The sequence below is a fragment of the Leucoraja erinacea genome, chromosome 1 (genome assembly GCF_028641065.1).
Source record: "Leucoraja erinacea ecotype New England chromosome 1, Leri_hhj_1, whole genome shotgun sequence".
Taxonomy (NCBI): domain Eukaryota; kingdom Metazoa; phylum Chordata; class Chondrichthyes; order Rajiformes; family Rajidae; genus Leucoraja; species Leucoraja erinaceus.
In genome coordinates, this window is record NC_073377.1 from 53841142 (window position 1) to 53868046 (window position 26905).

Sequence of the window (26905 nt, forward strand, 5' to 3'; positions counted from 1 at the left end):
ACAGACTCTCAGACACACACACACACACACAGACTCAGACACACACACAGACACTCTCACTCTCACACACAGACACTCTCACACACACACACACACAGACACTCTCACACACAGACAGACAGGCTCACTCACACAGACTCACAACCAATACTAAATTGCCAAGTAACTTCAGAACGTGGTGTAAACCGAATGATTCAAACGTTTAAAGCCTCCTGTAGAGGCAGCTGCTGGTGAAGCAAAAATGTGCTTTAAATAACGTCCAACAAACTTACAGCATAGACAGAGCAGTAAGCTTTTTGGAATTATTCAACGACGTCTTCTCTCTGTGCCTTCTGCAGTCAGCGCCATCTTGCCACGAACCGGAAATGACGCAGTCAGTGCCATCTTGACGCTAACTGGAAATGACGTCATTGGCGCCATATTGCCACTAAGCGGAAGTCACAGAATGAGCGCCAATTTTGCAATTAAACACAGTTCTGATCTAATAAAATGTGTATTTATGTTTATCCATCCGAAAATTGTTGCAACGATTTTAAAAGGCGAGGCAGACAATTTGGCAGCAGCCACCCGACAACCAAAATTCATTTTGTGAACAAACTTTTTAAAAGGCGAGGCAAACAATTTGGCAGCAGCGAAATAATAACAAACTTTTTAAAAGGCGAAGATTGGCAGCAGCGAAATAATAACAACTGCAAGATTTTAAAAAGCTTGCGCATTCGTGTGAATGAAGCGTGTTGGTGGGGGGGCAGTGTGTAAAAGGCAAGCAAGATGGATAACAATACCATGGGACAAACTGGAGTCATACATAAACAATAAAAAATAGGACTCGAGAATAGAAAACTCACCACTAACCAAAGCTACGGCGGTCGCCATGTGCATATCGAATGGAGCCCTCCACTGAAATGTTTTAAAAACCATTATGTCTATCTCTGCTGATAAAATCAGTTTCAGTCAGCTTGAATCCAGCTTTGTTGCACCCGTGACCCATAACGTTATAATAGCCCATGGCATTCCCGAGTGCTCCAAGGACCATGGCAGCCTCGTACCTCTCCATTGTACCGGCTTCCTGAAGCGTGTGGGAAGGAACTGTGGGAAGGAACTGCAGATGCTGGTTTAAACCCACGAGGAGAGAGAACAAGCTGGAGAACACACACACACACACACATCGCTTCCTTCACCAGCCCGTAATGCAGGCGGGGGGAGCGCTGTGAGATACACGGCTGTGAAGCTCGGCAGACATTTAACATTGCCGGTCGGTTATCCTTGGTTCTGAAAACTACTGCTTACATTTTTTTCCCAATGAGCCAATGAAATTCACTGGTCAGCACTGGCTACAACCTATGAAAACCTTCGACCTCCTGGCAACCCACTAGGACCTCCTGGCGACCCACCTACGGCACGAGAATTCTCGCTACTCTCCGTGGCGGCTTCATTCTGGTGAATTCACAGCATCCATAATGAGGTCGGGACTCGTTCCCAGAATGCCGGAACTCCTCGCGACCATGAAGGCGACTCCTCGGCAACCACCCGTGACCATGTGGTGACCGCATAGTCCCCTGCAGTCCCCTAAAAAATTGCCCGAGTGGGACAGGCCCACAAGATTTAGCTCTTAGGGCTAGAGGAATTGAGGGATATGGGGAAAAAGCACGAACGGGGTAATGATTTTAGATGATCAGCCATGATCATATTGAATGGCGGTGCTTGCTCGAAGGGCTGAATAGCCTAATCCTGCACCTATTTTTCTATGTTTCAAATATTGTTTGACCGTAAAATGTTTATTTTTTGAGTTCAGACTACATGTGAAAATATAGTGACTGAATATTTTGTGTCATAATGTTGCATCTGGAATGATTCGCACTCTATTAGTCTTTTTCTCCATTGATTGAAAGAAACAAAAACACACTTTATGAAGAGGCTATGTGCAGGGTTGTGCTGTATTTAAACAAGTAGCCCATATAGACCCAGGGATGGGTAAGATGGGGAGGGGGGATGTTATGGATTTGGGTGATGAATGATTACTGGCACGAGTTGCCAATTAAAAATCATTTAACTCAAATACCAGAAAAAGACAGGCACGCACGTCCACGGTGCATCATAGGAAATTTAAAATGTAGAAGAGGGCCATCTCGCTCATTCTGTCAATTCTGATGAAAAATAGCTGACTAACTTGTACTCACTTTCCAGCACTAGGCTCAAAGTCAATAGGTCACACCCAATAATCTTATAAATGCGAGGGAGATTTCTGCATCTACTATAATGAGACAGGTCACATTAAATTTTCTTGAGGACTGAAATAATCACTAATTCAGTGCCTTCTGGAAGCTACAAGAGACTGTTCAAAAACTGTTTTCTTCCATTTCATTTTTAGGTGGTACTCATTTCACTGTCTTGTATTCCACAGCTTTGTTGAAGATTGACAAAAAATGTCAAACCTATTTTGAACGTACATCTGAACATTTACTTTTAAGTAGCCTCATTCCCTTACTCCGCCATTCAATCATGACTGGTTTATCTCTCCCTCCTAACCCCATTCTCCTCCCTTCTCCCCATAGTCTCTGACACTTCTGTGGCTTTGCTCATATCACCAACTGATCAATATAATCCTGTAGCCAACGACCATCGTCCTATCAACAGAACCACCCCAACTTTCATGTTATCTACACATTCACAAAGCATGCCTCCTATGTTCGTAACCAAATTGCTAGTATCAAGATTAGTAAGGTTACCATCTCTGAGTTATGTGGTACAGCACTGGGTCACCGTCTTCCAATTACAAAAATAAATATTCTACCATCGGCTTCTTTTTGTTCATTGTTTGTTCTTTTCAACTCTAACTGTCAGTTTAACAAACACATCTTATCTTATCAAGTTTGGTCAGTAACCCTTCACACGCAAGTCCCTCTGCTCTTTCCATTCTTTCTCGTCTGTGCAACTTAATATTCTTGTCTACTCACTGTTCCAGATCTGACTAAAGGGCCTGTAACATTAACTCTGTTTGTCTCTTCTCTCGCTGTGTGTTTCAGGATTTGTTTTGTGTGTGAGACACACTCTTGCCTCTGCAGACCTTTGCTTTCCAGTTCACCTTTCTCTGGCAGTGGCTAGACGGCGCTGTCGCGGGTGTGAGCAGCCCAGCTCCGCCCAGCCCGGGCGCTCTTTGCTCTCGTCGTTGCTGCTTGATGGCGCGGTCGTGTCCACAGCGTGGAGACGCTCAGCTGGAGTCGGCGTGAGGAGGGCATCTATCTGCAGAGCAGGTACGGTAACGCCAGTGCACGGTCAATATCTGGTCCCCGCTCCACCGGCTCGCTCTGCAGGCAGCGCCGATTCAGGTGCAGCGTTCAGCCCTCGGCGTTTGCAGCAAGTTGCAATGCTGGAGTGGGGCGGCGAACCTGTGGCGATGGCCCATGGACTCCCGCTAGTGACCGCCCAGCTCCAATCAACCCTGGGATCCCAAATAGCTGATGGTCTTCTTCTTAAATCGTGCCCATAATCCTCACCACGGGTGGTCAAAAAGGCTTTTGGCACTTTGCCCTTCATCAGTCAGAGTATTGAGCATAGAAGTTGGGAGGTCATGTTGCAGTTGTATAAGACCGCATTTATTTAGAATATTGTGTTCAGTTCTGGGCACCATGTTATCGGAAAGATATTGCCAAACTTGACAGGGTTCAGAAAAGATTTACTAGGATGTTGCCAGGACTAGAGGGTGTGAGCTACAGGGAGAGGTTGAGAAGGCTGGGTCTCTATTCCATGGAGCGCAGGAGGATGAGGGGGCATTTATAGAGGTAGACAAAAACATGAGAGGAATAGATCGGGTAGATACACAGAGTCTCTTGCCCAGAGTAGGGGAGTAACTTTTTCACACAAAGGGTGGTGGGTGTATGGAACAAGCTGCCAGATGAGGTTGGGACTATCCCATCGTTTAAGAAACGGTGAGACAGGTACATGGATAGGACAAGTTTGGAGGGATGTGGAACAAGTGTAACTGGGACATTGTTGGCCAGTGTGGGCAAGTTGGGCCGAAGGGCCTGTTTCCACACTGCATCGCCCTATGACTCTAAGAACATCCTATCCAACTAGATTTAGGTGCTCATGCTCATTTTATTCAGTGGAACCGCTGGGCAACAATTTCTTGTATATTTCACCCCATAGTGAAATATACATAGCCTAATTGCAGCAAAAAAAAATCAGGAAAGATTTGCATTTATGCAGTACCTTTCACTTCCATTTTAGGAAGTCCCAAAAACATTATACTCCATTGGTGAGCAATATTTGAAGGGTATTTAGTTACTTCTAGGATTGGATGAATCGTGGCTACTGGTCCAAGTGCAGACCCGTTGGGTCTGCTCCCCCAGTGCAAGATTCCACCACTACCCGTTCCCCCAACACAGTCCGCTCCTCCTCTTCACCCTCCCTCTTTAAGGGGGGGGGGTAAAGAGGGAGGGGGTATAGAGTAAGGGGGGGGTGGAGTGGGAGAGTGAGGAGAGGTAGAGGAGGGGGTGGAGTGGGGAGGGGGTAGAGAGGAAGGGGAGGCAGAGAGGGAGGGCGGGCAGAGAGGGAGTGAGGAGGGAGAGGGGCAGAGAGAAGGAGAGGGGTAGATGGAGGGAGTAGAGTGGGGGGGGAATGGTAGAGAGGGTGAGGGAGGGGGGTAGAGAGGGTGGGAGTGAGGGTAGATAGCAACAGGGCATTTCCCTCCTCCACCCCTCACCATCTCCCTCCTTCATCCCTTCCCATCTCCCTCCTCCAGCACTCTCCCCATCTCCCTCTACCACCCCACTCCCCACCCCATCTTCCTCCTCGTCATTTCCCTCAGCCTCCTCACCTCACTCCCATTCCCTGTTCCAGCATCTACCCAGGTCGTAGAGCAGCGCCAGGGCCTGGAACTCGGTCTGGTCCTTGTACTCGGCCCGGCCCTGGTTGTAGACTTCAGCTGTCAGCTCGGCCGCCGCCTGGGCTCCAGTCCAGGCGCTGACTTCATCTCCGGGCTTGTCCCTGACCCCGGACCCAGGCTCGTCCTTGGTTCCAACGTTGGCCTCTTTCTCGGCCCTGGCCACGGCCCCATCCCAAGCCCCGGGCTCGGCCTTCATTCCAGCTCCAGCACTACCCTCCCTGTCGCCACCACTCCACATTCACCGCAAGCGCTGGTGTACCCCGTCCTGCCTTGCGAGTGCATTGTGACATCACTTATTTCCCGAAATGGGTGGGTTTTAGTGCTGTTTTTAAAACTTTAACGATTATTAAGTTCGGAAATATAGGTGGGAATGCGACGGGCAGATGTTTATCCATGTCAACACCCTACCCCAATACCAAAATGAGAGCACATGGTGAAATGAAATGAAATGAAATGAAATGAAATGATGAAATGAAATGAAATGATTCAATTTATTGTCATTGTCAGTGTACAGTACAGAGACAACGAAATGCATTTTTAGCATCTCCCTTGAAAGGGAGACACAGGGCGTCGCGGTGTGCCCGCGCCTGCCGCCATTCCATTACAGGCAAAGGTGGGTGAAGTGTCTTGCCCAAGGACACAACGACAGTATGCACTCCAAGCGGGATTTGAACCGGCTACCTTCCGGTCGCCAGCCGAACTCTTAGCCCATTGTGCTATCTGTCGCCCAATGGTATTGGGGGTAGGGTGTTGACGGATAGAAAATTGGCTGGCAGACCGGAAGCAAAGAGTAGGAGTGAACGGGTCCTTTTCAGAATGGCAGGCAGTGGCGAGTGAAGTGCCGCAAGGCTCGGTGTTGGGGCCGCAACTGTTTACCATATATATTAATGATTTGGAAGAGGGAATTAAGAGCAACACTAGCAAGTTTGCGGATGACACAAAGCTGGGTGGCAGTGTGAACTGTGAAGAGGATGTTAGGAGGTTGCAGGGTGACCTGGACAGGTTGAGTGAGTGGGCAGATGCGTGGCAGATGCAGTATAATATAGATAAATGTTAGGTTATCCACTTTGGCGGCAAAAACAAGGGGGCAGATTATTCTCTCAATGGGGTTAGGTTAGGTAAGGGGGAGGTGCAGTGAGACCTGGGCGTCCTTGTACACCGTTCACTGAAAGTTGGCTTGCAGGTACAGCAGGCAGTGAAGAAAGCTAATGTAATGTTGGCCTTCATAACAAGAGGATTTCAGTATAGGAGTAAAGGGGTTCTTCTGCAATTGTATAGGGCTCTGGTGATTGTGTACAGTTTTGGTCTCCTAATTTGAGGAAGGTCATCCTTGTGATTGAGGCAGTGCAGTGTAGGTTCACGAGATTGATCCCTGGGATGGCGGGACTGTCATATGAGGAAAGATTGAAAAGACTAGGCTTGTATCCACTGGAGTTTAGAAGGATGAGGGGGGTTCTAATAGAAACATATAAAATTACAAAAGGACTGGACAAGCTAGATGCAGGAAAAATGTTCCCAATGTTGGGCGAGTCCAGACCAGGGGCCACCGTCTTAGAATAAAGGGGAGGTCATTTAAGACTGAGGTGAGAAAAAACGTTTTCATCCAGAAAGTTGTGAATTTATGGAATTCCCTGCCATTTCTGTTATTTGCACTTTACCAGTTTATTTATTCATGTGTGTATATATTTATATCATGGTATATGGACACATTTATCTGTTTTGTAGTAAATGCCTACTATTTTCTGTGTGCTTAAGCAAAGCAAGAATTTCATTGTCCTATACAGGGACACATGACAATAAACTTGAACTTGAACTTGAAGAGGGCAGTGGAGGCCAAATCACTGGATGGATTTAGGAGAGAGTTAGATAGAGCTCTAGGGGCTAGTGGAGTCAAGGGATATGGGGAGAAGGCAGGCACGGGTTATTGATAGGGGACGATCAGCCATGATCACAATGAATGCTGGTGCTGCCTCGAAAGGCCGAATGGCCTCCTGCACCTATTTTCTATGTTCCTATGCACCATCAACCTGACCTAATCATGACCACTCAGAGGAAAAAAAAGAATCCTTTTAAACAAACTGCCTTCTCATGTTGAAACAAAGAACTGCAGATGCTGGTTGATACAAAAGATAGACACAGTGCTGGGGTAACTTAGCAGGTCAGGCAGCATCTATGGAGAACAAGGATAGGTGATGTCTTGGGTCGGGACTAAAGGAATTGTCATGAAGTTGGATTTGTGCAAGACATGTCTTCCATAACCTGGGGAACCCTTGTGTCTCCTTTATGTTGGAGAAACCAAACATATATGTGACTGATTTGCAGAACGTTGTGTTCAGTCTGCAAATTGAGTTTCCAGTTGCTTGCCACTTTAGTTGTTCATCTCACTCTGACATTGATCCCTCTGCCACAGACAGGTAAGTCAGAGTGGGAGTATAATGGATAATAAAGATGCCCAATTTAAATTTGGGGAATACCACCTCCTCTTCCATTTGGACAGGTTGCAGTCTTCCAGATAGTTTTTGAATTCAACTACTTCAGATAACTCACTTTATCAGTTTTTCAGGCAAGTGCAAGCCCTTTTTAAATGACTTGCAAATTATACTATTCTTACCACATCCTATTGTTAAATAATTCCTTGCTAACTATACAAGAGTGAGTAAACTTGGAAATAATTGATTTAAAATGCTTTCATTGCAACTTAGAAATAATGTTTGCAATGTTAGTCCATATCCTTTTTAAAACATGGGTTATATGAACCATGTGATGTTGTGTCCCTTATCCCTCTCCTGAGAAGAAAAATCTTCAGAAACAAATTTAAGGAAAAGTGCTTGCCTACTTTATGCAAAATGCAAGATTACAACATTTTGTTCAATGATTCAAATTATTTTGTTAATGAGAATCAAGTACACAGGACAAGATGTTAAGAAGTCCCTTGTGCCAATAGGTGGGGAGCATTTCACGACATTCGTTGATTGTTGAGAGTGGTAGACGCTCAACATCGGTGGGGGGGGGGGGGGGGATACGTATATCTTGGCCTGGGTAACCTTCAGGACAGTTGGGCACAGGACACATCATCAGTAGTGTACCCTTGCATCACTGGGTGTTTCGGCCTTTTAACACTATACACCCTCCACAAGGGCGGCCCGCTGCAGGATGATCAGCCCTCAGCGCGTGTCCCGTGTCAAACCGTCCCAAAGATTCACCCTGACGTACTTGGGGCCCAGCATGGGTCGTTCCGCTTGAGCCAAATCCACCGACTGCTTCTTTCAGCCGCCTCTGAGAGTGATCTTATGGTCTTCCGCAGAGCCTGACCGTGGATTCCAAGCTCCTTCAGCAGTCTGATGGTAGATGACGCAACAAATCCTCTGCATCCCACTTCAACTGGATAGACTTTGGTGTTCCAGCCACGCTGCGTTGCCTCTGCTGCAAGCTCTGCGTAGCGCAGCTTCTTACACTCATAGGCCCCCTCAACAGAGTTCTCCCATAGAACTGTGAGCTCTATGATGTAAGCAGTCTTCTATGAAGGGGACCAGAACACCAAGTCTGGTCTGAGGTTGGTGGAAGCAATTTCAGGTGGAAAAATTAGTTGTCGGCCGATGTCCGCCAGCATCCTCCAGTCACGGGCCCTGCATAGGTTTCCTTCTTCTGATCTGGTGGAAAGATGTTTAGATGTTTTCTGTCCTTCTCGGACAAAGGTTGTTGCCCTTGGGGGGGGGTGGGGGGAGTTGCTTGCTCTCGGAGGCAAGGAGTTGGTCGCACACCGCCTGTTCTCAAGGGCTGATGTCAGGCTTTTTAGTACCTGATTGTGCCGCCACGTGTATCTCCCTTGCGTGAGGCTGGTCTTGCAGCCTACCATGATGTGTTTGAGGGCCCTGGAGTTGGGCAGAGGGCACAGGTTGGATCCTCGCCGTACCACTGATGGAGGTTCTTTGGTGATGGAAGCACGTCATAAGTCGCTCTGATGATGAAGCTGATCTTTCTTGCTTCCATTTCCCGTAGTTCTTTCCAGCTGATCTTCCTCCGCTCCACACCTTCCCACTGCATCCATTGCCCCTGTTTGGCAAGAGAGACCGCCTTTGCACTTCTTGTGGCCACCTCCTGTCGCAGCACCTCCTCGACCACCAATGTCCTTCGCTCTGATGTTGTGGCCTTTCGCCAAGTTGGTTTACTTGTCGTAAGGCCAAAGCCTCCTCTTCCCTGCTGGACTTGCCCCACGATGTCTTTGTGCCTCAGGACTGATGAAGCTTGCTGTACTACATCAGATGGTGTCCACTTCCAGCCTGTTACTAGGGGCGGCGCAACAGCACTGATGGTCTTGTCTCTAGAGTCCCTCAGTGTCATCTGGAGTCTTACTTTAGAACACTTGTATTCCTCTGTTAGGCTAGTGAGAGGTAGGTCCAGGACCCCTTTGCCATATAGGCCGATGTTAGTTAGACATCGTGGGACCCCGAGCCATTTCTTCGCGTATGAAGTTATGGTTCGCTCCATCTTCTCCACAGTTGTTATTGGGGCTTCATAAATGGTCAGTGGCCACATCGTCCGAGGAAGGAGTCCAAACTGTAGGCACCAGAGCTTCAGTTTCCCAGGCAGTAGGGTCTGATTGATGTTCTCCAGGCCGTTGACAATTTCTTGCCTTAGTTGTTGCACCTGCTCTTTGTCCTTGTGAAATGCGTTGTACCATCTGCCCAGGCTTTTAACTGGCTGCTCAGACACTGTTGGTATTGGGTCGTCACCGATGCAGAACCTTGTGTCTCTAAGCACCCCCTTGACTATGGAGATGCTTCGAGATTTACTTGGTTTGATTTTCATTCGGGCCCACTTGATGTTCTGGTGCATGCTGCAGTAGTGGTTAGTGTTGTCATGGTTGCTTCGTAAGAAGTACTGGTCAATGCGAGGCCCATGTCTCTGCTCTCTCAAGCACTTTTTCTTCCCTTGGTGGATCTTCAAGCCCTTCACTGATGTTATTTTCTCCCAACCACAAATGCACACCTGAAGTTTGTGTCCCGCAGCTGTTGTGGATGTCTCATGTGCCATGCTCTCCTTGTCCGTAGTCGTTCCCGTTCCTGGGTCTGTAACCGTGTTATCAATCGGTGAGCCATCGCTCTCGCAGGCTCTAGGGGTATTTTCTTTATTTTACTTTTAGTAGCATTTAGCAGGTGTCTCCAACTAACTGAAACAGTGTTGGGGACTGCTGTCATGGGTAGCTAGCCCATAACGGTCCCAATGGGGTCTGTTCCCTCCTGTCTCTCGAAGCTGTCACGTGGACTTTCCCATGTTGTCAGCTGTCCTTTCACAGCAGTAACTGGACGAGTCCAGATTATCAGAACACAGGACAAGATGTTAAGAAGTCCCTTGTGCCAATAGGTGGGGAGCATTTCACGACATTCGTTGATTGTTGAGAGTGATAGACGCTCTACATCGGTGGAGGGTGTGGGGGGATACGTATATCTTGGCCTGAGTAACCTTCAGGACAGTTGGGCACAGGACACATCATCAGTAGTGTACCCTTACATCACTGGGTGTTTCGGCCTTTTAACACTAAACACCCTCCACAAGGGCGGTCCTTGCTAACTATACAAGAGTGAGTAAACTTGGAAATAATTGATTTAAAATGCTTTCATTGCAACTTAGAAATAATGTTTGCAATGTTAGTGCATATCCTTTTTAAAACATGGGTTATATGAACCATGTGATGTTGTGTCCCTTATCCCTCTCCTTAGAAGAAAACTCTTCAGAAACAAATTTAAGGAAAAGTGCTTGCCTACTTTATGCAAAATGCAAAATTACAACATTTTGTTCAATGATTCAAATTATTTTGTTACTATTCATAAATATGGTTACTAATTGAATAATAGCAAGTGACAGCATTTTGAAATTCATTTTGAGAATCTGTGCATCACTGGCAAGGCTATAATTAATTGTCCATCTTAATTGTCCTTGAGAAGGTATTGATGATTCACCACGTTGTACTGTTACTGTCCTTTTGATAAATGTACCCTCAAACAGCTGTTGTGAGAAGGAGTTCCTATGTACCTGCTACTCTGGTTATTGGTGATAAAGGTTCTTGGTTTGTGAAGCACTGATAGAGAAGCTTCAGTGAGAAATTGAAGTATATTTGAGGATGCTATGTACTGTAGTCATTGCGAAGGCAATGGATGTTTGGAAGTGTTGATGGATATAAATCAAGCAGGCTACTTGTGAATGATTAGAATTGCACCCATCCAGGTTAATGCAAAATATCTATCATGCTTGTGATTTCTACTCGTAATTTCTGCCTTGTATTTATGTAGTTTTTTATTGGCACGTGTACTGCGATATAGTTTAAGGTCAATGGGTCATACAGCCTGAAACAGGCCCTTTTCCCAACCTGTCCATGCCATCCAAGATGCCCCATCTAAGCTAGATCCATATCCTCTGAGATGTAACCCCCGTCCCTATATCTCCTCCCTTACCTCTACCCAGGGATCTCAGTTCTTCCGAACCTCAGCGAACCTCAACGGTGTTCTCGATGTTGCCTCCTGTACAAAAGCCTGAAAATACATACCATCAAATTCAGTAACAACTTCTTCCCCCATAATCAAACTATTGAGTTATAAGCCAATGTGCCATCCTGATCTCCTAATCTACCTCATTGTGGTCTTTGAACTCTTTTTAAATCTGCACTTTCTTTGTAGCTGTAGCATTATTTTTTGCATTGGGGTTATTTTTTTTATTTGTACTACCTGGTGTTGTGTATGGTTTGATTGTATTCATGTTTTGTATAATTTGCCTGGAGAGCATGCAAATCTTTTCACCGTGTCTCTTTGTACATGCTAATAACATATCAATACCAATACCAGTGTTTTGCTTAGGAAGGAACTGCAGATACATGTTTACACTGAAGATAGACACAGTTTAAGAATATGGGGTAGGCCATAGAACGGAGATGAGGAAAAACTTTTTCACCCAGAGAGCTGTGAATATGTGGAAATCACTGCCTCAGAAGGCATTGGAGGCCAATTCTCTGGATGCTTTCAAGATAGAGTTAGATAGCGAAGTCAGGGGATATGGGGAGAAGTCAGGAACGGGGTACTGATTGTGGATGATCAGCCCTGATCACAGTGAATGGTGGTGCTGGCTCGAGGGGCTGAATGGCCTAGTCCTGCACTTATTGTCTATCTTCTATACTATTACTAAAACTCTCATCTTGACCACTTCCGGTCTGCGTTGTAATTAAATTTGCGCAAAAATGCTACCTTATATCACTAGGATTTTTTCACCACCTTATTCACCGTTCTCTTCTGCTTCAAGTCACCAAGTTTTGTTCCAATCGATGAAGTATTAGAAATGTTTTATTATTATATTATATTAGAAAAAGTTAAAAAAATCGTGAGATCGGCAGACTGGTCTTCTCGCCTGTCAGTCACCATTGAGGTAACGGCCCTTCCGAGGACGAGGAGATTAAAGCCCCAGAGGCCGGGCATGAGTCAGTCAGCCCAGAAGCCGTGACTGAGAGTTGAGTCCAGAACTGTGAGTCCACCACCAGGGAATGAGTGAACTGTGAGTCCGCCAGCCGTGAGTGAGTGAACTGTGAGCCCACCAGCCGTGAGTGAGTGAACTGTGAGTCCATCAGCCGTGGGTGACTGAACCGTGTGTCCACCAGCCGTGAGTGATGGAACCGTGAGACCACCAGTCGTGAGTGAGTAAACCGTGAGACCACCAGCCGTCAGTCAGTGAACCGTCCACCCGCCGTGAGTGACTAAACTGTGAGTTCAACAGCCGTGAGTGACAACGGTGAGTCCACCAGCCGTGAGTGACTGAACTGTGAGTCCAAGAATCCATTCTGCCCACAATGTTCCTCTGGATCCAGTCCCATCAGCCCACAACACCCATATTAACGCTCCAGAACCCCCCCACTGGACACCAATATTGGAATTGGTGGAGAGGTGGATCATTTGATTGGGGGGCCATCCCTCCCGAGTGAAAATGGGACCCAACTGTGAGTCCACCTGCGGTGAGTGACTGAACTGTGAGTCCACCAGCCGTGAGTGACTGAACTGTGAATCCACCAGCCGTGAGTGACTGAAATTAGTTCACCAGCCGTGAGTGACTGAAATGTGAGTCCACTAGCCGTAAGTGAGTGAACGGTGAGTCCACCAGCTGTGAGTGAGTGAACTGTGAGTCCAAGAATCCATTCGGCCCACAATGTCCATACTAGCCCTCTGGATCCAGCCCATCGGCCCACAACACCCATACTAGCGCTCCAGAACACCCCCCACTGGACACCAATATAGGAATTGGTGGAGAGGTGGAATATTTCATTGGGGGACCATCCTTCCCGTGTGAAAATGGAATCCAACAAGTCCCACTTAGTCTAGTTGTCTTTAAAATGCTGGAGTAACAAGTCCTTTACATCTGTCACAACTCTGTTCACAGATCCAAATTGAACACATATCCGATAACTCATTCAGATTAAAGATATAGCTTAATTATGTTCTTGCCATTAGATTAGTTAATACTAACACAGAATGCAGGACACTCAAGCCCAATGGTTTGCAGGACACTCAAGTCCAAATGAGAGCTCCAGGGTACATCCCACACTTTAGGCGACACAGGCAAAGTATCAACCAGATTAATTAAAATTCCAAGTTTGAGTGTGAGCGACTGCTGATGTCACCAAAGTTCTTCCGTGAGGCTAACTGATTAATGGATAACACATTTCAGATGGTCAAAAGGGCAATGGAAACCAATGCTCCACTCCTGTCCCTGTGTTGGATACCTTATATCGAGGACCACTGAGAACCATTCCTGTCCTTTATTAAGAAGGAAGGAACTGCAGATGCTGATTTAAACCGACGATAGCCACAAAAAGCTGGAGTAACGGAGCATTTTTGGAGAGAAGGAATGATTACGTTTCGGGTCGTGACCCTTCTTCAGACTTTCAGCCCTTTTCAGCCCTTTATTAACCAGGTCTGCAATTCAAATTTATACAGATGGCGTGTGAGCATTGGGTAATTTTCATACAGACCAAACGGAGCAATTCGGAATAGTATGATCATCAGCAAGGATTCTTGCTTCAATGGTGGGAAAGCCATTCATAAAGGTGGTTGTACATAGTGCACTATTCTTAAAAGCTCATACAGTGATATTTCGTGCTGGAATAATTGATTTCCAGCAACCACAATCATCTTCCTTTGTGTCAAGAGATTTTCCTATATGTACCAGCAGCAAAACAATTACATTCTTGCCTGCTCCGGTTTTACAAGCCCATTAACTCAATCATGTATAAATACATATCCAATAATCAGTTTTACAATAAATTAATTATCAGTAGTACTAGGCATCCAAACCATAATAGTACAAAAGCAAAGTACATGATGCAACCAAATGAAGTTCACAGCAGATCAGAGTTGCTGAGGTAGTTAGTGTGTAGTTTTCAAGAGCTAGAACGAAAGATGTTGTTGAACCTGGATGTCTCAGTTCTCAGGTCCATATCCCACCTTCTGGATGGTATTAGCAAGATGAGAGCATGGTTCTGGTCTTTGACATCGCTGGTCTTTTAATGAGGTCACGCTATCTGTCAATCCATTTTATGGTGGGTTAGTACTGTGATGGACCAGGCAATGTCTACCACTTTCTGCAGCCTGCTTGATTCTTGGGTGTTTGCGTTACAAAACCATGCTGTCATGCAACCAATCAATATGCTCTCTACTGCACACCAGTAAATGATCGTAGATACGTAGATACACAGACAATAGGTGCAGGAGTAGGCGATTTGGCCCTTCAAGCCAGTACCGCCATTCAATGTGATCATGGCTGATCATCCACACTCAGTACCCCGTTCCTGCCTTCTCCCCATACCGCTTGATTCCGCTAGCCCGAAGAGCTCTATCTAACTCTCTTTTGAATACATCTAGTGAATTGGCCTCATTCTCTGAGGCAGAGAATTCCACAAATTCACAACTCTGTGTGAAAAAGTTTCTTCTCCCAGTTCTAAATGGCCTACCCCTTATTCTTAAACTGTGGCCCCTGGTTCTGGACTCCTCCAACATCGGGAACATGTTTCCTGCTTCCAGCGTGTCCAATCTCTTAATAATTTTATGTTCTGTATGATCCCCTTTCATCCTTCTAAATTCCAATGAATACAAGCCCAGTTGCTCAATTCTTTCATCATATGATAGTCCCGCCATCCCGGGAATTACCTCGTGAATCTACGCTGCACTCCCTCAATAGCAAGAATCTCCTTCCTCAAATTAGGAGACCAAAACTGCACACAATACTCCAGGTGTGGTCTCACTAGGGCCCTATACATCTGCAGAAGGACCTCTTTGCACCAATGCTCAACTCATCTCGTTATGAAGGCCAACATGCCATCAGCTTTCTTCACTGCCTATTGTACCTCCATGCTTACTTTCAGTGACTGATGTACAAGGACACCCAGGTCTCATGTACTTCCCCTTTTCCTAACCTGACACCATTCAGATAATAATCCGCCTTCCTGTTCTCGCCACCAAAGTGGATAACCTCACATTTATCCACACTATTATACTGCATCTGCCCACACGCCCAACCTGTCCAAATCACCCTGCGTCCTCATAGCATCCTCTTCAGAGGCACTCCACAAACTCCCTTTCTTGGGGTCCAGTACCAACCTGATTTTCCCAGTCCACCTGCATGTTGAAATCACCCATAACCACCGTAGCATTACCTTTGTAACATGCTAATTTGAACTCCTGATGCAACTTGCACCATATATCCAAGCTACTGTTTGCGAGCCTGTGGATAACTCAATTTTTACCTATACAATTTCTCTGTTCTATCCATAATGACTCTGCATCTTCTGATTCTCAGTCAGCCCTCACATAGGACTGAATTTTATTCCTTACCAACAGAGCCACCCCACCCCCTCAGCCCACCTGTCTGTCTTTTCGATAGGACGTTTACCCTGAATATTCAGTTCCCAGCTCTGATCCTCTTGCAGCTATGTCTCTGTAATTCCCACAACATCATACTCACCAATTCCTAACTGAGCCTCAAGCTCATCCACTTTATTTCTTATACTTTGCGCATTCATATATATAACACTTTTCATTCTGTATTCACCTCCCCTCTCACACCGGTTCCTCGTTCACCTTTCTCTCTTATCCCTTCTTGAACATTCCGTCCCATTAATTAGTGTGTCTTTCGTAACTTTTCCTGTACTCTCTTCCCCTTTAATTCCATCCTTATAATCCCAATTTGTCAACCCTTCCTCCCCGCTATTTAGTTTAAACCCACCCGGTTAGAAAATTTGGTGATATACCAAATCTCCTCAATCTCCCCAGGAAGTAGATAAGTTTTTCTTTGTGATTGCATCAATGTGCATTTTAGTTTAGTTCCGAGATACAGCGTGGGCCCTTAGGCCCACCGAGTCCGTGCCAAACAGCGATCCCCGTACACTAACACTATACATTTGGGACAAATTACAAATTTACCAAGTCAATTAGCTTACAAACCTGAACGTCTTTGGAATGTGGGAGCGAACTGGAGAAAACACACGCAGGTCACAGGGAGAACGTGCAAACTAAATACAGACAGCACCCACAATCAGGATTGAACCCGGGTCTATGATGCTGTAAGGCATCAACTCTGCAGCTACGCCGTCGTTCTGGGTCAACATATTCAATAATATGCACGACCAGGAATTTGAAGCTGTTGACTCTCTCACCGATGTTCTGTCGATGAAGACTGATTCATAGATCCTCAGCTATCCTTTCTTCAAGTCACCAATCAACACCTTGATCTTGCCAACTTTGATAGCAAGATTGATTTACTGGCACCTTCGATTAGATTAGTAATCTCCCTCCTGTACTCTCCTTATCCATAGTCATCCAACAACAAAGGTGGTATTGTTGGTGAATTTAAAAATGGTGTTGGAGTTGTGTCTGGCTACACAATCATGGGAATGAAGAGAGTAGAGAAACTTTGAGGCACCCCTATTTTGACGGTAATCAAGGAGGAAGTGTTGTTCCCAGTTCATAATGATTGTGTAAGAAGGAACTGCAGATGCTGCTTTAAACCAAAGATAGACACACAATGCAGGAGTAACTCAGTGGGACAGGCAGCATCTCTGAAGAGAAGGAATGGGTGACATTTTGGGTTGAGTCCCTTCTTCAAACTGGCATCAGGGGAGAGGGAGATACATAGATAAGGATGTGTAAAGGTGTGAAAACAGGGCAAAGGGAATGGAGATCACGGAAAATGTAGAATAGATCATTGTTAGCTGGAAACAAAATAAACAGATAAAAATATAGTCGGAGACAGTAAGACTGGTCAGAGAATTGGGAAGGGGAGGGATGGAGCGAGAGAGAAAGCAATGGCTACCTGAAGTCAATGTTCATACAGTTGGGATGTACGCTGCCTAAGCGAAACACGGGGTGCTGCTCCTCCAATCCGCACCGGGCCTCACTCTGACAGTGGAGGAGACCCAGGACAGAAAGGTCAGATTGGGAATGGGAGCTGGGAGTTGAAGTGTTTAGCGACCAGGAGATCAGGTAGGTTTAGGTAGGCTGGGCAGAGATGTTCAGCGAAACGACCGGCGAGCTTGTGCTTGGTCTCGCCGATGAAGACTTTGCCTTCGATCACAGTGAGGAGGAGATTCACTGTGATGGATGTTTGTGTAAATTGAATTGTGTGTGTGTCTTGTAGGAATTGTCTCTGTTTGTATGGCTGTGGAAACTGAGTTTTGTTTGAGCCTCACTGAGGTTCAAATGACAATTAATAAATATTAATTCATATAGGAGTCCACACCTGGAACAGTGGATACAGTAGATGAGGTTGGAAAATCATAATGATTTTAGTCAGCTGACGAGGAAGTTGAGAATCAAATTGCATATGGGTGAGCGGAAAGCTAGTTCCCTAAGATTGATAAGAGGGGACACTGGTGTTGAATGCCAAGCTGTAGTCAACGAGCAAAAACCTGACCTTTCACACAGTTTTGTGTTTTGCTGATGATTAAAAGTAGTCTGTGATAAATAGATTGGATTTTATGGACAGGGCAATTTCCCACAGTATGTACATCACAGTATTTTTGAAATCTGATCATCTCTTTGCAATCACTGTTTCATATAAAAGATGTGGAAAAACGACACCTGATATTGCCAAGGTCTGCCTACACTCGCAGCTGCCTGGGAATTCCTTTCTAACCATCAGATTTATTACATCTCTAAGGCTATGGAATGAGAGCAGGAAAAAAGGATGGTGCTGGATAGCTCTCTCAACCAGCATGAACACCAATCGGGTGAAATGTCTCCTGTGCTATAAACATTTATAATCCTAAATCTTTGCCCTTTTGATTTATTTTTCTCATTTGAGACATTCATAACCTCCATGTCCTCATCTTCATGACTGTGTGTGTCAATAATTTTTCTCTAATGCCTCAACAATAGATAATACATTTACTTGCTAATACATCACATGCTAAAGCTCGATACCGTTGGATTTAGATAAAATACATCCAAAATGCTGAAATATTCCTTTCTCCAGAACTAATTATCAACATCCATTTTTATTACATAACTGGAGAAAACTTAAATTAATACAGCATGCCAAACTGTAACTGTAAGACTTCCCACTAGAATTAAACAGTTCAAGGGCACACAGGAAAGTTTGTATGATTCAGATACTATCATAAGATCATAAGATAGGAATGGAATTAGGCCATTCGAGCCATCGTATACTCTGCCATTCAATCATCTCTATCTCTACCTCTTGGTGCCTGTGTTTAAAAACAAAACTACTTGTTTATTGTGGTGTGATTTAACACTTTTTGCACTGTATTCCTTTTTCAATTCTACCTGTGCCCATTGAATTGAATTGAATTGAATTTCCTTTATTGTCATTCAGACCTTACGGTCTGAACGAAATTTCGTGCCTGCAGTCATACATACAATGATACAATAATGAACAACAATAAACACAAATTAACATCCACCACAGTGAGTCCTCCAAACACTCTCCTCACTGTGGTGGAGGCAAAAATGTCTAGGGCTGCAGTCTTTCCCCTCTTTCCCTCTGCGCTTTTGCCATTGGGTTCCAGCGATGGTAAAAAACCTCCTCGCAGTTCAGTGCAATTTAAGGAAGTTCAAACACTGCGGCCCAATGGTCGAAGCCGCCGCCCTTAAGTCCAGCACATGCAGCCGAAATTCCTGAAACCAGGACTATGAACACCCGCCGCCATTATTTCTCCCTAAACCATTCACCATCCCAGCCCCGTCCCAGCCCCGGACCGGATCGCCCTCACGTGTTGTTTTGGTTGCACCCGCAGGCTTAAGAACTCCGACGGGAGTGCCGTACTTCCCTGCCTTTGGGACTCCAGCGGGGTACTCTTTCCACCCTCGGGCTGGGCCACTGTCTGACTGTTAGCTAGTGCCCCACACACCCTCGGGCTGGGCCACTCCACACGGGAGTGCCGTTCCTCCCCTCGGGCTGGGCCACTCCAGCGGGAATGCCGTTCCTCCCTCAGGCTGGGCCAATGAAGACAGGAGTGCCGAAAGATGTGAAGCAGCAGTATTCCTAAGGAGCTGGGCCACTCCTGATGAATGCATAATTCCTCCCTCATTGACAATGACTCAAATAATTAAACAGTTAACAATGCAGCAAGAATTGGACTGTATCTCAGCCTGGGTCTGAAATGTGGCAAGTAGCATTTGTGACACACAAGTGCTGGCAAATCAGAAAACATTAGCCAAGACTTTGGTAAGAAGACTAATGCCTCTGTCCCACTTAAGCCCCTGTCCCACTTAGGAAACCTGAACGGAAACCTCTGGAGACTTTGCACCCCACCCAAGGTTTCCGTGCGGTTCCCGGAGGTTTCTGTCAGTCTCCCTACCTGCTTCCACTACCTGCCACCTCCGACAACCACCTGCAACCTCCAGGAACCGCACAGAAACCTTGGGTGGGGCGCAACGTCTCCAGAAGTTTATGTTCAGGTTTCCTAAGTGGGGCAGGGGCATAAGGAAACCTGAACGGAAACCTCTGGAGACTTTGCGCCCCACCCAATTTTTCGTTTGTGGTTCCCGGAGGTTTTTGTCAGTCTCCCTACCTGTTTCGCCACCTGCAACCTCCGGCAACCACCTGCAACCTCCGAAAGCCTTTGATATGGTCCCACACAGGTGATTAGTGGGCAAAATTAGAGCACATGGTATTGGGGATAGAGTATTGACATGGATTAGAACATTGGTTTGCAGACAGGAATGAAAGAGTAGGGTTTACGGGTCTCTAAACCATTCTCAGGCAGTCCCTAGCCGGGTACAGCTCAAGGCCACCTGTGGCCGCAGCTATTCACAATATGCATTAGTGATGTAGATAAAGGAACTGCAAACTAACATTAGCAAATTTGCAGATGACACAAAGCTGGGTGGTGTGAACTGTTCTCCACGCTTGCTATGATTTTGTCTGTGGACAGGTTAGCTAGTGGGCAGATGCACATAACCATCTGTATAAACTTGAATTATCCACTTTGAAGGCTAATAAAGGGCAGGGATAGGTTCTCAGTGTTCCTCGAGGAAAGGTATCCAAAATGAAGACAGGAGAAAGATGGGAAGCAGCAGTATTAATTAAGGAGATATGCCTTAATAATCTCTGATGAATGCATAATGTTTAGGATCATTGACAATGACTCAAATAATTAAACAGTTAACAATGCAGCAAGAATTGGACTGTATCTCAGCCTGGGTCTGAAATGTGGCAAGTAGCATTTGTGACACACAAGTGCTGGCAAATCAGAAAACATTAGCCAAGACTTTGGTAAGAAGACTAATGCCTCTGTCCCACTTAAGCCCCTGTCCCACTTAGGAAACCTGAACGGAAACCTCTGGAGACTTTGCACCCCACCCAAGGTTTCCGTGCGGTTCCCGGAGGTTTTTGTCAGTCTTTCTACCTGCTTCCACTACCTACAACCTCCGACAACCACCTGCAACCTCCAGGAACCGCACAGAAACCTTGGGTGGGGCGCAACGTCTCCAGAGGTTTGCGTTCAGGTTTCCTAAGTGGGGCAGGGGCATAAGGAAACCTGAACGGAAACCTCTGGCGACTTTGCGCCCCACCCAAGTTTTCCGTGAATTCCCGGAGAATTTGTCAGCCTCCCTAGGCAGCTTCGCCACCCCGAACTCCGAAAGCCTTGACTGGATGCAACCACCTGCAACCTCCGAGCTAGATAGAGCTGATTTGGGCTAGCATGGAATCATAGAGGGGACATGGATATTGGTTGGCAGGCAGGGAACAAAGAGTAGGGTTAATGGATGATCAGCCATAATATCAGGCAGTGAATAGCTGGGTGCCTCAAGGCTCAGTGCTGGGCCGCAGCTATTCACAATATACATTAATGATGTAGATAAAGGAATTAAAAGTAACATTAGCAAATTTGCAGATGACACAAAGCTGGGTGACAGTGTGAACTGTGAAGAGGATACTATGAGGATGCAGGGTGACTTGGACAGGTTGGGTGAGTGGGCAGATGCAGTATAATGTGGATAAATGTGAGGTTATCCACTTTGAAGGCTAGAACGGGAAGGCAGATTATTATCTGAATGGTGTCAGGTTAGGAAAAGGGGAAGTACAACGAGACCTGGGTGTCCTAGTATATCAGTCACTGAAAGTAATCATGTAGGTACAACAAGCAGTGAAGAAAGCTAATGGCATGTTGGCCTTCATAACGAGAGGAGTATAGTATAGGAGTAAAGAGGTTCTTCTGCAGTTGTACAGGGCCCTGGTGATACCTCATCTGGACATTGTGTGCAGTTTTGGTCTCCTAATTTGTGGAAGGACATTCTTGCTATTGAGGGAGTGCAGTGTAGGTTCACCAGGTTAATTCCTGGGATGGCGGGACTATTATATGATAGAATGGGGCAACTGGGCTTGTATTCACTGGAATTTAGAAGGGTGTGAGGGGATCTTATAGAAATATATAAAATTATTAAGGGATTGGACACACGAGTTGCAGGCAACATGTTCCCGATGTTGGGGGAGTCCAGAACCAGGAGTCACAGTTTAAGAATATGGGGTTCGCCATTTAGAACTTAGATGGGGAAAAACCTTTTCACACAAAGAGTTGTGAATTTGTGGAATTATGTGCCTCAGAAGGCAGTTGAGGCCGAGTCACTGGATGCAAAAGAGAGCTAGATAGAGCTCTTTGGGCTAGCGGAATCAAGGGGTATAGGGAGAAGGCAGGAACGGGGTACTGATTGTGGATGATCAGCCATAGCATCCACATTGAATGGCGGTGCTGGCTCGGAAGGGCCGAATGGCGTACTCCTGCACCTATTGTCTTTGTATCTATGTTCTTTTTCTCTAAAGATGTTGTCTGACCACCTGAGTTACTCCTAGCTTTTTGTGTCTATCTTCGGTTTAAACCAATATCTGCAGTTCCTTCCTACAGGCCTTGTGTTAGGAGTATGATGGAATACTCTCCACTTGCCTGCACGAGTGCAGTTTCAACAATTTTAAGAAGCTTGACATCCTGCAGGACATAGTTTAGTTTATAACGATTATTGTTGCTTGTACTGAGGTATAGTGAAAAGCTTGTTTTGCAGGTTGTCCAATCAAATTGTACTCTACATGAGCGTAATCGCTCACAAATAAAAGAGTGAAACGATTGTAAATAAATCATCCTCTGGATCGATCTACAATCTGTATAGCAAATAGTAAGTTGCAATGTTCTGGCACCTTCTTGCAACTTCTAGGTCTCAAGACACTGTAAAGTTTGATCTTGGCCTAAGGGATATGCATTCTTATTTTCTCACTTGAAGGTCCAATGTTTGATGGCACTGGATCAATGATGTGTGGGTGGCTTGGCCCAGTGTGATGATGTTGCTGCTTTCCACCGCAGATCCGTACAGCTATCACCCGATCTGCTTACTAATCCACCCGCTGTAGCACATCCATGGTAGCTCTTCTATTTCTCTCTACACAACTTACTCTGTCGGGTCTGAACATTTGGACATCATTTGAGAGGAAACAAAATTGCATCTAACATTAGCAGTTTCAAAAATAAATTGCTAATGCTAGATGAATTTTTTTGAATGGTATTTCAACCAAGGCAAACTATTTTAGGAAGATGCAATTGAATGAGCATTGAAAAATAGAAACGTGGACAACATTTTACTCTGTATAGTTTGTCCTAATGTTTTGCTGATTCAATTTGAAATTATTTTGCCTAATGAAAGCTATCCAAAGGTAATTATGTATTTCTTGGGCGTATAGGAATGAGAATATATTCAATAAACTTGGTCATTAATTCATTAGTTATCATCCAATATTGTGGCATTCCTTTGTATATTTTGTTATACGAGTAGATAATGGGCTACTGTCATAAGATTTGCTAACTGGATGGGAAGAGGAAAAGATGTCAGTACGGCAGATCTGCCTAAAATAACAGCACTATGGAAGAAAGCATGGTAAAAATAGAAATCTGCAAAGACAATGTATCCTAAAATAGAAGAATGACCCAAATTTCTCACCTTAGTGAAATTTATTCTATTCCATTTATGAAATATTCCCAGTACTCCGAAACTGCCGACTGCTGGTATTGGAATTACACGAACAAGTAGTACATAATATCAGTATAAATAATCTTTCAAGAATAATAAATTGGTGGTGGAAATTAGAATCTGACCAGATTTCTTGCTTGAATCCTATAACTATAAATTGAATGCCCAAATCAAGAATAACATTTCGCAATAGCAAATTCATCGCCATGTAACTTAAGTTAATTTAATGTTTAATCAGACTGCATGATCAGTCTGAAGAAGGGTCTCGACCCGAAACGTCACCCATTCCTTCTATCCAGAGATGCTGCCTGTCCCGCTGAGTTACTCCAGCATTTTATGTCTATCTTACATGAATTGATAAATTCCCACCAGCTATATGGTTTTGGGCAGTTTTGTGTCTTTCATTACTGTGATATTAATGCTTAACAATCAAGCCCTCTATCAAAGGTACACAAAAATGCTGGAGAAACTCAGCGGGTGCAGCAGCATCTATGGAGCGAAGGAAATAGGTAAGGTTTCGAGTCGAAACCCTTCTTCAGACTGATAGGGTGTGGCAGGGAGAAGGAAGGAAAAAAAGAGGAGGAGGAGCCCGAGGGCTGGGGATGGGAGGAGAGAGCTCGAGGGCTAAGGAAGGGGAGGAGACAGCAAGGGCTAACAAATTTGGGAGAATTCAACGTTCATGCCCGCCGGATGCAGGCTCCCCAAGCGGAATATGAGGTGCTGTTCCTCCAATTTCCGGTGTTGCTCACTCTGGCAATGGAGGAGACCCAGGACAGAGAGGTCGGATTGGGAATGGGAGGGGGAGTTGAAGTGCTGAGCCACCGGGAGGTCAGGTAGGTTCTTGCGGACCGAGTGGAGGTGTTCGACGAAACGATCGCCCAACCTCCGCTTAGTCTCACCGACCCTCTATCAATGTTGCTTCCCAACATTTGTATTCTTTTTAATCAAGTCTAATATCACTGAGCAAACCTTCATGCTACAAATTAGTTGAGTGCCTGGAAAGAGGATGGAAGAGACCATAAGTGAGGTTGTCTTTTCTTGGACTTTCCCCGGAGTAGGGCAATGCGGATTTGTCCCCAGATAGGGCTTCTTGGACATTTTATAATCTTCGCTGTATGATTCGATATTCTCATTGCAAAATTACCATTTTATTTGTTAGAAGTTTAACAAAACTACATTTAATGTGCACAATTGCTGAGCTGTGAGTTCTTAATTTGTTTAATGGAATTCAGTTTGTTCGTGCAGTAAGTAATCAGTTTAATCATTTTGTGACATAATTTTGTAGTTTTGCAACCGCAGTGGTTATTCTGTTGCTGCTCAGCAGAGGGCAGCAATAACTAAACAACTCACGATATAGCACATTTTTTAGCCTACTGATTTGAAAATCATTGTACCGAAGTTACTTCCAGTGCCAAGTTGATTGATTCAGGCACATAATAGTTGAACATGACATTTTACAGCCTCAGTATAATTCAGCAAAGCTCTATGAAATGACACTGCTTGGGTTGGCCAGAGAAATATCTACCTGAAAGCTGAAAAGCCTTTAAAATTTAAAGCTTTATTCCAGCTTTGTTGGGCTATATGAAAGCCCCTCATGTTCAGGTGCATTCAGATACATTTAAAAGTCAATGAAAACATTACAACTTTTAAAACGTGTATATTCAACTAGTAACTAATAAAAATAGTAAATCAAACTTCATTCAAAGAATGTAATCTCTTTCCCATTCACTCTTTGTTTAAATTAATGGGCTTAGTGTTCCTGCATCAGCAAGTGGAGTTTAAAGAGGCAATGTTCCCAGTCTAAGCATTGAGTGTATCAGCCAGTTGTGCTGTACCACAACTTTCCATGTAAGGGCTTGTCCTTGGCACGCAAATTATATGACCTCGTGGTCGCGTTGAGGTGCACGGGCATCATGTGGTCACGCGGGGCCGGTCCCATTGAGAAGCGCGGAGGAGTATGTAGTTGTGCGCGACATCGCGCGGGGCTCCGAAATTTTTGTAGCGAACGAAATCTTCGCGCGCCAACGACCTGTCGCTGAACTGACGGCCAAAGTAGGACAGGCCCAAGATCCTGGCGCGACGCATCGTCTCACCTCCAACAGCAGCAGAAGCAGGCAAACGATCGCCGAATTCGGCCTGGGGCTCACGGCCGTTGCGGTCCGGATCCACTCCCACCTACTCCCAGAGCGGGGCCAAGAAAATTGAAGATGGACACAAAATGCAGGAGTAACTCAGCGGGACCGGCAGCATCTCTGGAGAGAATCAATGGGTGACGATTCGGGTCAAGACCTTTCTTTTCAGACTGAAGAAGGGTCTCGACACGAAACGTCACCCATTGCTTCTCTCCAGAGATGCTGCCGGTCCCGCTGAGTTACTACAGCTTTGTGTCCATCTTCAAATGACGTCACACGCTCCAGATGGCTGTGCGTTCGCATGAAATCGAGCGCGACCTTCGCTGGACCGTCGTGGCTCAACGCGACCACGAGGTCGCGTAATTTGCGTGCCAAGGACACATAAGTGGGACAGGCCCTTAAGTGTCAGACAATAAAGGGCACTAAGTGCTGGAGTAAATACGTGTGTCGAGCAGCATCTCTGGAGAACATGGAGAGGTGACATTTTGGGGCTGGACCCTTCAGATTGATTTTGGGGTGCGGGGAGGGGGTAAACCAGTATCCGCTCTTCCTAGCTTCTATAGAAGTGTCAGAAAAATTGTGCCAGCACATTCAGAACTTATTTGATGTGGAACTGTCAGCATTTCCCATTAGCTTTGAATCCAGTAAGTGAACATTGGGTTATTTAAGAGTGTTTGTACTGGAACTAATTTTTATGTTCAAATTAGTTGCAATTCCATTCAATGTTCTTCAAGAATTAACAATACAAGAGTAATAACATTCCTTGAACTCTAGGGAAATGTAACACATTGGTACGATACGATACGATACGATAACACTTTATTCATCCCCGGAGGGAAATAGGTCTGCTGACAGTCACAACACACAAGGTACACAAAAACTTGAAATTAAATGTGAAAACAAAAAGAAAAAGACAAGCGAGTGTTGGCTGGCTGCCGTGTTCACCGGAACAAATGAACAAACAAACAAACACAGACTTATCCCCTGGGCAGAGGATTCTAAACTAGAGTGCCCCCTCCCCCTCCCCCCGCACTGGGGGTCCCCCTCTGTTCTCCCACCATCCCCCACGCCGGGTCTTCCATTGTTCTTCATGGGGCCCCCCCCCCCCCACCGTCCCCCTCATGCTCATCGACTGAGAGACCCCACTGCCACCGAGGCTCCCGTCGCCGCTGTGGCCCATGCTGCCGCCGAGGCTGACCACGCATCTCCCGCTGCTGCCAGGATTCGTGTGCAGTCGTATTTAGAACAGGTGATTTGACTTCATGTCTCAAAATTGCAAGCCTCATAAGCATGTCGCATTCAGATACAATTATTTTGAGATTAAGCTGCTGTGTTAATTTTGAATTTTCTTAAAGGAGAGCAGACTCCTGAAGAGATTTTTT

At 45.5% G+C, this 26905-nt stretch overlaps 1 protein-coding gene across 2 annotated transcripts in view; it reads left to right on the forward strand.

The window, feature by feature from the left end:
• Window positions 1-3140: 3140 nt before the first annotated feature.
• The window catches only part of ipo11 (importin 11), a 333610-nt gene continuing 309845 nt past the window's right edge, over window positions 3141-26905 (forward strand). The window contains exon 1 of one of the 2 annotated variants that reach the window (XM_055634916.1): window positions 3141-3251. The gene's annotated coding sequence lies outside the window, so the exon portion shown is untranslated. Of the gene's footprint in view, window positions 3252-7798; window positions 8391-26905 lie in introns of those variants that run through there. The other variant, XM_055634917.1, reaches the window with a different exon arrangement.